The sequence below is a fragment of the Lemur catta genome, chromosome 18, assembly GCF_020740605.2.
Source record: "Lemur catta isolate mLemCat1 chromosome 18, mLemCat1.pri, whole genome shotgun sequence".
Taxonomy (NCBI): Eukaryota; Metazoa; Chordata; class Mammalia; order Primates; family Lemuridae; genus Lemur; species Lemur catta.
Genome location: NC_059145.1, coordinates 49,154,473 through 49,169,341, shown reverse-complemented (window position 1 = coordinate 49,169,341; position 14,869 = coordinate 49,154,473). Strand labels below are relative to the sequence as shown.

The 14,869-nt window shown below is 45.8% G+C and overlaps 2 long non-coding RNA genes across 6 annotated transcripts in view; both read right to left on the bottom strand.

Annotated features, from left to right (window-relative positions):
- The window catches only part of LOC123623580, a 57,697-nt gene extending 47,337 nt beyond the window's left edge, over positions 1–10,360 (bottom strand). For 2 of the 5 annotated variants that reach the window (XR_006729924.1, XR_006729922.1), the window contains exon 1: positions 3,574–3,708. This is a non-coding gene — a long non-coding RNA (uncharacterized LOC123623580). Of the gene's footprint in view, positions 1–3,573; positions 3,709–10,323 lie in introns of those variants that run through there. The other 3 variants (XR_006729921.1, XR_006729923.1, XR_006729925.1) reach the window with 2 other exon arrangements.
- A 13-nt stretch (positions 10,361–10,373) lies between these two features.
- Positions 10,374–11,611, bottom strand: LOC123623581. The gene is made up of 3 exons (XR_006729926.1): positions 11,148–11,611; positions 10,763–10,866; positions 10,374–10,409 (listed from the first exon to the last, which is right to left on the bottom strand). It is a non-coding gene; the product is annotated as an uncharacterized LOC123623581 (long non-coding RNA).
- Between the last annotated feature and the right edge of the window lie 3,258 nt (positions 11,612–14,869).

Below are 14,869 nucleotides of genomic sequence, written 5' to 3'. Positions count from 1 at the left end.
ATTCTTGTATCTAAATTTGTTTCTACTTAATTCTTACAGGACTATACAGTTTTAGGTGAAGTTCAAATACTTTTGTTACGGAAACATGCATATAGGCTGTAACCAGAATCAGGAGTAACAAGACAAGCAGCCATTCATTCAGGAACTGTGAGTGCCCATCAAGAGGCCATGGTCCTGGGGACTCTGCAGTGAATAAAACAATGCTCTATCCCTGAGGGCATGAAAGCAAGCCTGCGCTTGGCAGGTTCAAGAAACCTGGAGGATGCCTGGGGGCCAGAGTAGAGGAAGCCAGGGAGAAACCTGATTGTGTAGGACACAAAACCAGAAAGGCAGGAGGTATAGATCAACAGAGGCTCTTATAGGCACAGTAAATATTCTGGCTTTTACTCTCAAGGATATAGAAAGCCACTGAACGGTTTGAACACAAGAGTAAAATAATCAGACTTTCATGTTAAAAGGATCACCCTGGTTGCTGGGTTGAGAATAGAAAAGTACAGAAGCAGCGGGGAGACTAGTGACTATGAAAATAACACAAACAAGAGATTATGGTTGCTTACAGGGGTGGCAGCAAATTGTGGTTCCATTTATAGTTATGGCAGCATTTACAGTACACAAAGAATGTACTTTCATGACAATTATTTGAATTAGACATGGGAGTATCAGCAGGAAAGCAGTCAAGATGTCTATGAGGTTTGGGGCCAGAGATACTGCAAGAGCGAGTGGACATTTAAAAGATGAGGAAGAATGGAATGGAAACTATTATTGGAGGGGGTGGGAGAGAAGGAGGCGACGAGTTGTTCAGTTGTGACATGTTAAATTTGGGATCTAGATGTCTAGTTAAATTAGACATCTAGCTGAAAATGTTGAGTACGCAGACGAACATACAAGTCTGGAGATTAGGAAAGAAATTCAGACTAAAGATAAAATTTTTAGTTAGAAATATATAATTCTAGCTAGATGAGATCAAAAGGGACTAAATATAAATACAGAAGAGGTCTAAATATATATACCTGGAACACTGCCTCATTTTTTAGAAGTTGGAGTGATGAAAAGGAACCAGCAAAAGAAACTGAAAATAAGCAGTAATATCACAGAAGCAAAGGGAAGAAGGTTTCAAACAAGAGAACATTATCAACCACATCAAATGCTGTTATTGCTGCTATATTCACTGACATTAGAATTCACCAAAGAGGTCAGAAACCTCAAAAAAGAGCTGCTATGGTAGAATGGAAGAGAAAAAAAACCTCACTGTAGTGGATCCAAGAGAGAGAGGGAGTACTTAAGACCACAAATGTCAACTTTTCTGGAGAGTAGTAACTAAAGAAAGATGTGAACAAGGTTTTTTAAAGATGGGAGATAGCAGTATCTATATGCATATATTATCTATACACTGACAGAAATGATCCAGCAACTATTATAAGCATTGACAAGTCAAAAGGGTCCACCAAAATTCAAAAGCTAACTGCAAAAAAAATAGTAATCTACATTATTTTGTAAAGATCAAGATTGGCTTTGGAGTGCATTAACTCAGACTTCTGAAGAGGCCAAATATTGTTTTTAAACATATATAAATAAAATAATAATAGGCAATGCAACCTTAGAATAAATGCAATACTAAAAATTTCATCGTCTTTTTAATAAGCAGTTCTATCAGTTGTAAAACTATAGATGAAGTCCATATATGGAACCACAAATTATTACTAATAATCCTAATTTCAGCATTATCAAGTTAATCCTGTGTTTGTAAATAGTAAAGAAAAGGACAAAATAAAATTCCTGAAATGGTGCTTTAATTAAAAATGTTCCTTATGGAAAAGGAATCCAATGTTTATCATCACTGATTTTTAAACACAGAAAATATTGTTGTTGCAAAGATTATTTACAGAACACAGAACCAGAAGTACAAGACCTTTCAATAAATATGCTATCCTAAAATCTTCTTGTAAGACAGAGATAATAAAAACACCAGTTTGTTAAATCTCTTCCTCCCTTCTTTTTAAAATGTAGATAGATTTTACTAAACAGACAATAGGAAAGTGTAACCCAATGATCTTAGCCCTTTTAAGTTACTTATTAACTTTTAAAAGACTGTTAGGAATTTACAGTTCCTGCAGTTCACCTGCCATCTTTCCCAACCTAAAGCAGGCACTAGGCGTTTAAGACAGCCTCCACTTGCAACATCATAAGAACTTTATGCTCGTTTTAAAAAAGGATTATTGTGAGTTTTGTTCATCCCCAGAAACAGCACTCAACACAGATCTCAGCACATAATAGATGTTTAATGAATATCTGTTGAGTAAATGGTAATGTTTAATTGTATTAGTGCAACATTAGGTTTTTTTTTTTCCTCTCCTTCAATTTACAGTTCTCCCTTGTAGAAAAAGAAACTCAAGACCATAGCAGTCCCTCAAGAACACATAAACAACTTTACTCACAATGAAAAATAAAGCCAGGTCTCAAAATACAATCCCAGCGCCTCTTTATGTTCTCCATTATTTTTAAAGAAAATGAGATATAAAGCCTGTTTTTAAGAAATAGATAATGTATACCAACTTTTCTCAAAATAAAAAATTCACATTTCAAACTTATTTTCTATGTTAGTAGCACTGAGAGTAACAACTGATTTTCCAAAGTATGCATATATTGGGTAAAAATCAAAAACAAGCATATAAACAAAACTACATGTTTTTTGCCAACGTTTTTTCCTTAATCTTAGGCAAAAGGGTATGTGCCTAAATTTTACTACACGTGAGACCCGCTTTGTCTGATGTTTCCAGATTCATTCGTTCAACAAATATTTTAAGGAGCATCTACTGTATTCCAAGCCCTTTAACGTTTAAATTTTTTAAGCTGCACACCACCACCAAATTCCTCTACGAAGCCTCATCATTTAAAATAATTGCAAGGTAATAAGGAATCTCAGCACTGTTTATTGCACATATTTAAGTCAGTGGACTGGGGCGCTTTTTCAGCTGTTAAAGCGGCAGGGCGAGCCGCTACCCACCACGCCCGGGACCAAAGTCACAACCCGCAGCCACAGCCGGTGAAACCACCTGCGGGAGTCGCCCACGCTCCTCCGACGAGGCGGCGGGACTTTCGCTCCGAGCCCGGCGAGCTCCGCAGCGGGACCCGCGGGCGGGACGCGCCAGCGCCTCGGGCCACAGTCGGGGCTCCGGAGCCGGGTCCCCGCCCCGCCAACCCGCACCTGGAGACCCCGGTGTCCCCGCCCGCCCCTCGCACCACCCTCGCGACCGCCAGACCCGCCAAGTGGGGGAGGGGTCCGCATTCCCGTGTCCCCGCGGCGGGCGCTCGGCCGCCTCAGTGCCCGCCTGCCTGAATGCCGAGCTGAGCTCGCGTCCATTCCTCAGAGAGAACGGAGGAAACCCAAAGGGCGGTCCTCGGGGAGGAGACCTCGCCCAAACCTGGAAGCGGAGCCGCAGGCGCAGCCCGCAGCGCGCGGCTGGCAGGGCCGGGCCACGCTCACCACGGAGCCCTCGGGGACCGGGGTTCGGGGCTTCAGGCTGCCGCGCAAGGGCCCGAGAAGGCGAGGCGCGGGGCGGGCGCTGCACTCACCGTCGCCTTTGCCTCAGCCGCCCAGCCCCGCTCTCGGGCCGGCTTCAAGGCTCCTGCCGCCCCGACGCCCGCAGCTGCGCTCCTGGCGCGCTCGCCGCTTCCCGGCTCCCTCCGTCCGGCCCACACTCGTGCGCGGGCGCACGCGCAGGCGTCGCGCGCTCCGAGAGCGGCGGGAGGGCGGAGCCTCGTCGCGCAACCGCCGCAGCCGCCATGCCGGCCCCGCCCCACCCCCGCCCCAGCCCCGCCCCACCTCGGGATGGGCGGTGGCCGAACCCCCACCTTAGAGTCGCGCAGGTTGGGCGGCCGCTTCCGAGGCGAGCAGCCCGCCGGCAGCAGGGGGTGGAGCCTGCGCGGGAAAGCGCGCGCGGAAGATGGCGACCGAGCCTGGGCGGGGGGAGCGCGCGGGAGCCTCTTCCCCGCCCGGCCTGCAGGCGGCTGCGGCTGGCGCCCGCCTGGCCGCGGAGGGGCAGCGTCTGCACGCGCTGTGGGCCGCGGCCGCGCCCTGACAAGGAAGCGGGGTGCCGGGCTGGCAGGGGGCGAGGTGTCTGTCGGTGGCAGTTGAGACCTCGAGTTCCTGAAACCCTCCGACCACTGTTTTTTTCAATGTAACAGTCAGAATCGTTTTGTCATTCACTGGCTTCAGGCCCAGCACATCCAGCTGGCATTTTCTTTTTTTTTTTTTGATACACAGTGTCACTCTTTTGCCCTGGCTACAATGCCCTGGCGTCAGCCTAGCTCACAGCAACTTCAAACTCCTGGGCTTAAGCGATCCTCCTGCCTCAGCCTCCCAAGTAGCTGGGACTACAGGCATGCGCCACCATGCCCAGATAATTTTTTCTATATATATTTTAGTTGGCCAGATAATTTCTTTCTATTTTTAGTAGAGATGGGGTCTCGCTCTTGCTCTGGCTGGTCTCGAACTCCTGACCTTGAGCGATCCACCTGCCTCGGCCTCTCACAGTGCTAGGATTACAGGCATGAGCCACCATGCCTGGCCCTGGATTTTTTAAATAGACTTCATTTTTTGTTATTCAGACATTGTATCACAAAGTTTTTTTCTATTATCTCCTACGTACTACACCATATTAGCATAATGAAGGAAAAATATCACATCATCATATCAATTCTTACAGAAGGAGCTTTAAACAAAATACACCATTTTTTATCTAAAAACCAAACAAGCTAGGTATAGAATGCAATTTTATTAGCATGATAAAAAGCATTTATGGAAAACACACAGTGAACATTATCTCAATAGTGGGGACTGAGAGCTTTTACCGCTAAGATCAGGGACAAAGCAAAGATGCTCACTTTAACCTCTGCATGCAACATTATACTGAACAACAAATCTGGAGGTATGACATTACGTGACATCAAATTATACTACAAGGCTACAGGAACCCAAACACCATGGTACTGGTGTAAAAAACTGAGACTAATCCAAGGGAACAAAATAGAGAACCCAGACATAAAACCATCTACCTGGAACCAACTGATTTTTGACAAAGGAGAAAACATACACTGAGGAAAGGAAGCCCTATTTAATGAATAGTGCTGGGAAAATTGGATATCCATATGCAGAAGAAGGAAACAGGATCCCTCTCTCACTATATACAAAAATCAATTCAAGATGGATTAAAGACTTAAATGAAAAGCATGAAACCATAAAAATTCTAGAAAAAAAGTAGGAAAAACTTTTGAGACTTCAGCCAAGTCAAAGAATTTATGACCAAGACCCCAAAGACAAATAGCAAAACCAAAAATAAATAAATGGGACTTAATTAAATTAGAAAATTTGTACACAGCAAAGGAAATAACCAACACCCTGAATAGACAACCTACACAATGGGAGAAATACTGATAAACTATACATCTGACAAAAGACTGATATCCAGAATCTACAAAGAACTCAAACAAATAAGCAAGAACAAAATGAACATCCTCATCTGAGAATGGGCAAAAGACTGAAACAGACATTCTTGGAAAGAAGATAGACAAATGGCCAAGAAACATATGAAAAACTGCTCAACATCACTAATCATCAGAGAAATGCAAATTAAAATTACAATAACATACCACCTTACCCCAATCAGAATAGGCATTATTAAAAAGTCAAAAAACAGGGCCGGGCGCGTTGGCTCACACCTGTAATCCTAGCACTCTGGGAGGCTGAGGCGGGTGGATTGCTTGAGCTCAGGAGTTCGAGACCAGCCTGAGCAAGAGCAAGACCCCGTCTCTACTAAAAATAGAAAGAAATTATCTGACCAACTAAAAAATATATATAGAAAAAATTAGCCGGCCATGGTGGCGCATGCCTGTAGTCCCAGCTACTTGGGAGGCTGAGGCAGGAGGATCGTTTAAGCCCAGGAGTTTGAGGTTGCTGTGAGCTAGGCTGACACCGCGACACTCACTCTAGCCTGGACAACAAAGCGAGACTCTGTCTCAAGAAAAAAAAAAAAACTCAAAAAACAATAGATGCTGCCACAGATGCAGAGAGAAAGGAACACTGATACACTGGTGCGACTGAAATTAGTAGAAACTCTATGGAAAACAGAATGGAGAGTCCTCAAAGAAACAAATGTAGACCTACCATTCGATCTAGCAATCCCACTCCTGGGTATCTACTCAAGGGAAATAAAGTCATTTTATCCTGCACTTGAATGTTTATAGCAGAACAATTCACAATTGCAAAGATGTGGAATCACCGTAAGTGCCCTTCAATTCATGAGGGGACAAAAATGTGTATATATGTGTGTGTGTGTGTGTGTGTGTGTGTATGTATATAAATCATGAAGTACTATTCAGCCATAAAAAGGAGGGAAACACCAGCCAGAGCAAGAGTGAGACCCAGTCTCTAAAAAAAAAAAAAAAAGAAAGACAGAAAAAAGAACAATAAGGCAGGCATGGTGTCATGTCCCTGTAGTCCCAGCTACTCAGGAGGCTGAGACAGAGGGATCACTTCAGCCCCAGCATGTGAGGATGCAGTGAGCTATGATCATGCCATTGCCTTCTATCCCAGGAAACAGAGCAAGACCCTATCTCTAAAAAAAAAAAAAAAAAAAAAAAAAAAAGGACTGAAGTAATGTCATTTGCAGCAATGTGGAGGGAACTAGAAACCATTATCCTAACTGAACTATCTCAGGAATGAAAAAACAAAAACCATATGTTCTCACTAACAAGTGGGAGCTACTAGATGGGTATACATGGGCACAAAGCAATATAAAGGACATGAAAAACCTATAAGGGGGGAGAGAGGGAGAGTTGTTGTAAGATAAAAACTTGCCCACAGTGAACACTATTCTGGTGATGGACACACTGAAACCCTTGACTTCAACATCACACAAGACATCCATGTAACAAAATCACTTGTACCACCTTAATTAGCATTTTGAAATAAAAAATAACATTGAACTGAAAGTTCTGTCCAGAACACTTACATAAGAACAGGAAATAAAAGGCATCCATATGTGAAAGGAAAGTAAAACTATTCACAGATTCCAAATCACATGATCTTAAGTATAGAAAATCCTAAGGAATTAAAAAAAATTATTTGAGCTAGCAAACAAATACAGCTTAGTCACAGAACAACATATCAATGCACAGAAATCTATTTTATTTCTTTACACTAGTAATCAACAATGGGGAAATAAAATTAAGAAATAAATTCCATTTGAATAACATCAACAACAATAATCCAGTTAGGAAAAAACTTAACCAAGGTGCAAACCTGTATGTCGAAAATTACAAAATGCTACTGAAAAAATTAAAGAATATCTAAATAAACGTAAAGACAGTCCATGCTCATGGACTGGAGACTGAATGTGTTTCAAGATGGCCATACTACACAAAGTGATCTCAAATTCAATGCAATTCCTACAAAAACCCAAAACGGCCTTTTGGCAGAAATGGGCAAACTGATCCTAACATTCAGATGGAATTTTAAGGGAACACAAATAACCAAAGTCTTCTTGAAACAGAAAGACACACTTGGAGGCTCACACTTCTCAATTTTAAATCTTAAACCTTACTACAAAGCAACGGCAATCAAAACAGGATGATACCTGTGTGAGGGTACACATATAGATCAATGGAACTTAACTGACAGTCCAGAAATAATTCCATACCTTTACGGTCAATTGATTGTAACCAAGGCCCAAGGTCACTAAATTCAACAAGTGACGTTAGAGAACTATCCACATGCACAGGAAGGAAACTATACCCTTACATCACATCACACAGAAAAATTTAACTAAAAATGCTCCAAAGCCCTAAATGTAAGAGATAAAAACATAAACTCTAGAAGAAAACACGGAGATAAACCTTCATACCATTGGGTTTAACAATGGCTTCTTAGATCTGACACCATAAGCACAGCAAGTAAAGAAAATATTTCCTCAAAATTAAAAACTTTTGGGAATCCAAACACACCACCAAGAAGTAAGATGACAACCCACAGAGGCATGTTATATATGTGATGACGGTCACATTTAAAGTGTCTTTTTTTAGGTTAAAATAAACTTTTATTAAATGTTAGAAGAGATTTATATATAATTCACAAATTCTTTACAAAGAATTGCCAATCCTTGTCCACTTTTGTAATAATTCCTGTACAGATTTAGAAATTTTGCTGTGAAATACGATCTACAAAACATTTCTTTAGAAAGCATCATAATGCTAATTTTAGGCAAAATAATGTTTAAAAGTGAAATCTTTGCATGAAACTGAGCCGAAACACCCTTATTCTTTATCCCAGTGACAAAATAATGGTAAAATAAACATTAAACTGAGGAAACCATAAGTATCATGTAAACTCCTCAAATTCACCCAAAACATTTGATTACTTTCAGAACCAGTGCCATTACAAGGTATCAAAAATCATCGTATGTACTCAAATAAAATGAATGTTAATCAAATTAACATTCAAAGAATAAAGATATTGTCACAAAGAAGTACCCATTATTGTAAGATATATTATAGAAGTCTTTGTACATTGAAGACTTATGGCGAGAGCCATAAACCCTACAGTAGATAGTCTCCTCACACAGAATAATGATAATTCATCCATTTTAGAAGTGAATAACATCTTCTTAGTAGTGCTGCTGGTATAAAAAAAGATACAAATTCAAAATAAGCTGGCAACATACAAAAGTAGCCAATGGTTTTGGTCTTTGTCTAAGAGTACACCCCCTAGTTTAACAAAGACTGGCTTTGAATCTCCAATTCAAAAGCACACGGTCACCACTTTAAAATGGTGAAAATGGTGAATGCTGTATGTATTTAATCATACAGAAAAAAGGAATGAAGTACTGATGTATATCGCAACATGGATGAACCTCGAAAACGTCCTAAGTGAAGGAAATCAGACACAAAAGGCCACATATTATATAAGTCCATTTGTATGAAATGTCCAGAGCAGACAAATCCACGGCGATGAAAAATAGATTAGTGCTTGCTAGGGACTTGGGGGACAGGGAAAGGAAAGTGACTTTGTAATGGGCTCTGAGTTTCCTTCAGAGGAAGAAAAAAAAATCTGGAACTATTAATAAATAGATGGTTGCACAACACGGGCAATGTATGACACTCCATTGAATTATATATTCACAAGTGGTAAAAACGGTGAAATTTTAAAAGGTGCTTTCCAATATTTATATACATTGTCATAGTATGGATTGGGACTTTGTCATATTGATTGGTGATGTAAACATAAGTGTGCAAACCTGAGATACCTCGCAACTGGTGGACACACGTGTGCACACACACGGCTAGAGAACACAGCAAGGTAACATGTGGTTCAGTAAATTCTTATGAAATTTCCATGATCAATTAGGCCATTTGCCTTTCATTTGGCAGTGAGATTTAATTTTTCTTTACTAATTATCTAAAATATAAACTGGTTTTGGCTACTATTTCCTTGGTCTATATATAAATCGAAGCTGAGTCTCACAAATGATACACTAAATAGCGAATTTTTTTGTCTTTTGAAAAATCACATTATCAACTTTTCTACTGTTAGATACCACAAACTGCTGTGACTTTAAGGCTCTAGCTGGGCAAACCCTTGGAAAATTTGCTAAGGGTGTCCACTGGGTGGATGCGTTGAGGGAACCTGAATAAAAACCCTGAGACACCAAAAACCGGCTGTGTCCCTGAAAGTTAGAGCAGAGTAGACTGCAGGCAGCTGGGGTAGACTATGTGGGAGAGGGGAGCAGGCAGGACCGCTCAGGGTCTGGAGGCCATGGCCAGTCCTGCGTTGTTTCTCCAAGGCCAGTAGGAAACCACTGGCAAAGTTATAAATCAGGAAAGCGATATGACGAGACTTGAGTCTGTAAAGCTCTGTTTGCCTTTGTCAGGTTGAGACCACCAGTGTGTGTGTGTGGGGGATCTGCGCTCCCCCTGGGGGGGCTGCACTGAGAGAGCACGGCATAAACACAGGGTGTTCCTGCCCGAAATGTGGGGTCTACATCTGCTCAGGAGGAAGCGCTTCCCAGACCAGCCTTGGAGTCATCTCTGCTCTTTAGATCTGCCAAGGCTGGGAAACTGAGGGACAGTCTCAGAAACAGTTCCAGAAAAAGAAAACTAGAACCGAAGGGAAAGACACATTTTTCTCCCACTTGGGGAAGGTGGTGAGGTGGGCCTGGTGGATTGGACTGTCAGGGAGAAAGGTGTATTTCCTGATTTGGGGTTAATGGTGATGACCTGGGAGCGTGTGGCTATTGTGGAACACACAGTAAAACACATGGGAGTACTTACCGTGCAGTCGCAGACCTCACACAGCAGTGACGCTGGAGACTCTGAAGGCAGGACACAGAGGACTTTGCGCTGCAATGGCACGTTCCCTGGAAGGAGGAAATTACTGTAAGGAAACTACGTTTATGAACAACCACCTGAACACCCCGCCAGTGAAACAGAGATGACAACAAACTCCCTCACAGAGGCTGAGCCAGACCCACGTCCAGCTCAGAGTCTGATATACCCCATTAGGGTGGAGAGGCCACCGCGTGGACGTCACACCCATGGCCACCACATCCTGGGCGTGAGGGACCTCAGTGTGGTGGAAACTGTGGGTTCCCCGTTTCCAAATGTCCACACGGAGCCCCTCCCGGGTCTCTGAGGACCGGCCGCCCCTTAGCAGGCGGCTGGGGACAGCAAGGCAGTGTCCCTGGGGCTGGGACCGGAATGTCGCACTCACCCTCGGGGTCTCAGGTCTGGGCACGGGAAGGCCTCACTCACTGGCAGTCGCGTCCTCTCACACAGGGCGTGACGCCAGAGGGCAGGAGCAAACAGATGGTATATCTGACATACCATCAAAACAGAAAATAAAATAACTTTTTCAGACCAAAAAATGAAAGAAATTATCACCACCAGATTCTCATTACCAAAAAAAAAAAACTAAAAGAAATTTTTCAAGCAAAAAAACATTAACCAGCTGGAAATGTGGATCTGCACAAAACAACGAGGATGACAAGAACAATGCCCTGTCCCCACCTGTCCCCATCCAACGATCCTGCGTTTTCAGACCAACTCGCAGATTCCCAGAGGGAGGGACCTTCTCACCCAGGCGCGCAAACGCTAACCTCGGTGACGGCTCCGCCGGGTCCCCCACGACAGGGCCGACACAGACTCGGCAGTGGTGGGTCAAGGCAGGGGCGGCAGCTCTGCCCGGGCGCCTCAGCCCTTCCCAGGGGTCACGAGAACACGACCTCCCCAGAGACCAGGGGGAGTCAGGGCTTCACGGTGTGTCCCGACCCCCGCGGGGCCTGAGGGCAACGCCGGCTGAGTCGTGGCCGCCTCCTCCCGGGACGCTGTTGCTGTGGCCGTCTGGGAAGCGAACGCGGGCACCTGCCGTGTGCAGAGCGTGAGAGCGGAGCACCCTCCGGCGACTGCTCCCACCCCATGCAGAGAGACTGAGTTGGAAGCCAAGGAGGGCCCTGCTCGCCCCGGGTCACTCGGCCACAGGGGACAGCTCCAGGGCAGGGACCCGGTGGTCCAGCAGCTGAGGCCCCAGCGGCAACGCCCTCTGCCCCCCACCCTGGCGCCATCTGCCAGCTCATGGCCAGGCCGGGGCATCCACCCCCCACTGCCCGCCATCGGGCAGACGTTACCCACACTGCAAGGAACACAGAGGAGACCACAGCCTCTCAGCAGCCCCTGCCGGCCGGTCACACAGGGCTTTTCCACGGGCCCCCGGTGCTGCCTGTGCCTGACGCCTCCAGACCAGAAAGCGGCCTCTCAGCTGAGCTGCGGGTTTGCTGTGCTGTTACTTTCAAAGGCCAGGGAGAGGTTCACCTGCTCAGGCGCCAGAGGAGTTTGCGCACACCTGGCGAGAAGCTCCCCAGGTGACCCAGGAGTTCCCCCACAGGCTGCTCAGACGTGGGTGCGGGTCCCTGCTGGCTGTGTCCTCCCCGTCTGCAGCCCAGGCGGGAGCCGACAGGCACTGGAAGCTGCTGTGCGGTCAGCACACGGCTGGGAGAAGCCCCTGGCACTGGAGCTGTCCAAGCCCCGGGGACAGGCAGGGCCAGACCAGGCCCGCATCGGGACGATTCAGCACCAGCCATGCAGGAGCCCAGGGCAGGGCAGAGCCCCAGCCGGGAACCTGACCCGGAGCCCCAGCCGTCCCCCCCGCCACAGTGCCCTCCCCACAGTGCAGACGCTGCCTGCTTCGTTGTTCTGTGAAAGAGGAAGTAAATCCAAGCGTTGTCCTTGTGAGGACACAGCAAGGGCAAACCCCAACCTGGGAGAGCTGGAGGCTGTGCAGCGGCCAGGCCATCCCTCCTGCTTCCCAAGTATTTTTCATCTCAGACAAGGTAGTTTTCATTTATGTAAGTTTCATTTGGATCTTATTTATTTACATCTTCTATACCTCTACTTTGAACACGTTGATGCAGTTATGACAGCTGTTTTAATGCCCCTGTTCTCTGCTGACATCTGTATCAGTTCTGGTTTGCTTTCAATTTATTGACTGCTCCTTAGTATGGGGGTCATATTTTTCTGCTTGCTCGGACATTTCGTTGGATGCCAGACCTTGTGGATTTTACCTTGTTGGGTGCCAAGTGTTCTTATGAGGCTACGAATATTCTTGAGTTTTGCTCTGGGATGCAGCTGGGCTTCTTGGAAAGCATTGACCAATCCGCATTGACCAATCAGGACTCAGCCTCACTGGCCAATCAGGACTCAGCCGCACCACCCATTCAGATTCAGCCGCATTGACCAATCAGGACTCAGCCACACTCCAATCAGACTCAGCCGCATTGATCAATCAGGAATCAGTCCCACAGACCAATCAGACTCAGACACACTAACCAATCAGGACTCAGCTGCACTGACCAATCAGACTCAGCTTTAGCATGTCTAGCGCTCACATGCATTAAGCAATTAGAACTGAGATGCACTGACCAATCAGACTCAGACACACAGATCAATAACACTCAACAGCATTAACCAATCAGACTCAGTTCCATTGACCAAACAGGACTCAGCCGGAATGACCAATCAGATGCAGCTGCATAGACCAATCAGGACCCAGCTGCATGGACAAATCAAGTCTCAGCTGCATTGACCAACCAAACTCAGCCGTATTGACAAATCAGGACTCAGCCACACTCCAATCACACTCAGTGGAATTGACCAATCAGACTCAGTCTCACTGACTAATCAGACTCTGCCACAATAAACAATCAGGACTCAGGCTCACTGACCAATCAGACTCAGCCTCACTGACCAATCAGGACTCAGCTGCACTCCAATCACACTCACCTGCACTGACCAATCAGGACTCAGCTTTCCTGACCAATCAGGACTCAGCAGTACTGCAAACAGACTCAGCAGAATTGACCAATCAGACTCAGCTTCACTGACCAAGCAGACACAGCCTCACTGACCATTCAGGACTCAGCTGCACTCCAATCACACTCACCCGCACTGACCAATCAGGACTCAACTTCCCGGACCAATCAGGACTCAGCAGTACTCCAAACAGACTCAGCAGAATTGACCAATCAGACTCAGCTTCACTGACCAAGCAGACACAGCCTCACTGACCATTCAGGACTCAGCTGCACTCCAATCACACTCACCCGCACTGACCAATCAGGACTCAACTTCCCGGACCAATCAGGACTCAGCAGTACTCCAAACAGACTCAGAGGAATTGACCAATCAGACTCAGCCTCACTGACAAAACAGACTCAGCCGCATTGACCAATCAGGACTCAGCCTCACTGACCAATCAGGACTCACCATCACTGACCAATCAGAGTCAAATGCACTGATGAATCAGGACAAAGCCACACTCACCAAACAGGACGCAGCTGCACTGATCAATCAGGACTCAGCCGCACCGACCAATGAGATTTAGCCGCATTGACAAATCAGGGCTCAGTCTCACTGACCAATCAGACTCAGCTGCATTGAAAATTCAGACTCAGCCGCATTGACCAATCAGGACTCAACTGCTCTGACGAATCGGGACTCAGCCTCACTGACTAATCAGGACTCAGACGCACTGACGAATCAGATTCAGCCACATTGACCAATCAGGGCTCAACTGCTCTGATGAATCAGGACTCAGCCTCAATGACCAATCGGGAATCAGACGCACTGACCAATCAGATTCAGCCACATTGACCAATCAGGACTCAACTGCCCTGACCAATCGGCACTCAGCCTCAATGACCAAGCAGACTCAGCCACATTGACCAATCAGAGTAACCCTCATTGACCAATCAGGACTCAGCCTCACTGACCAATCAGGACTCAGCATCACTGACCAATCAGGACGCCGCCATACTGACCAATCAGGACTCAGCCTCACTGAACAAACAGGACTCGGCTGCACTGGCCATTCAGACTCAGCCTCACTGACCAATGAGGAGTCAGCCTCAGTGACCAATCAGGACTAGCCGCATTGACCAATCAGACTGAGCATCACTAACCAATCAGGACACAGCGTCACTGACCAATCAGGACGCAGCCACATTGACCAATCAGGACTAAGCCTCACTGACCAATCAGGACTCAGTCTAACTGACCAATTAGGACTCAGCATCTCTGACCAATGAGGACCCAGTCTCACTGACCAATCAGGACCCAGTCTCACTGACCAATCAGGACTCAGCAGCACTGACCAATCAGGACTCAGCCTCACTGACCAATCAGGACTGAGCCGCATTGACCAATCAGGACTCACCAACACTGACCAATCAGGACTGAGCCTCGCTGACCAATCAGAATCAGCCACACTGACCAATCAGGACTCAGCCTTATTGACCAATCAAGGCTAAACTACACTGACCAATCA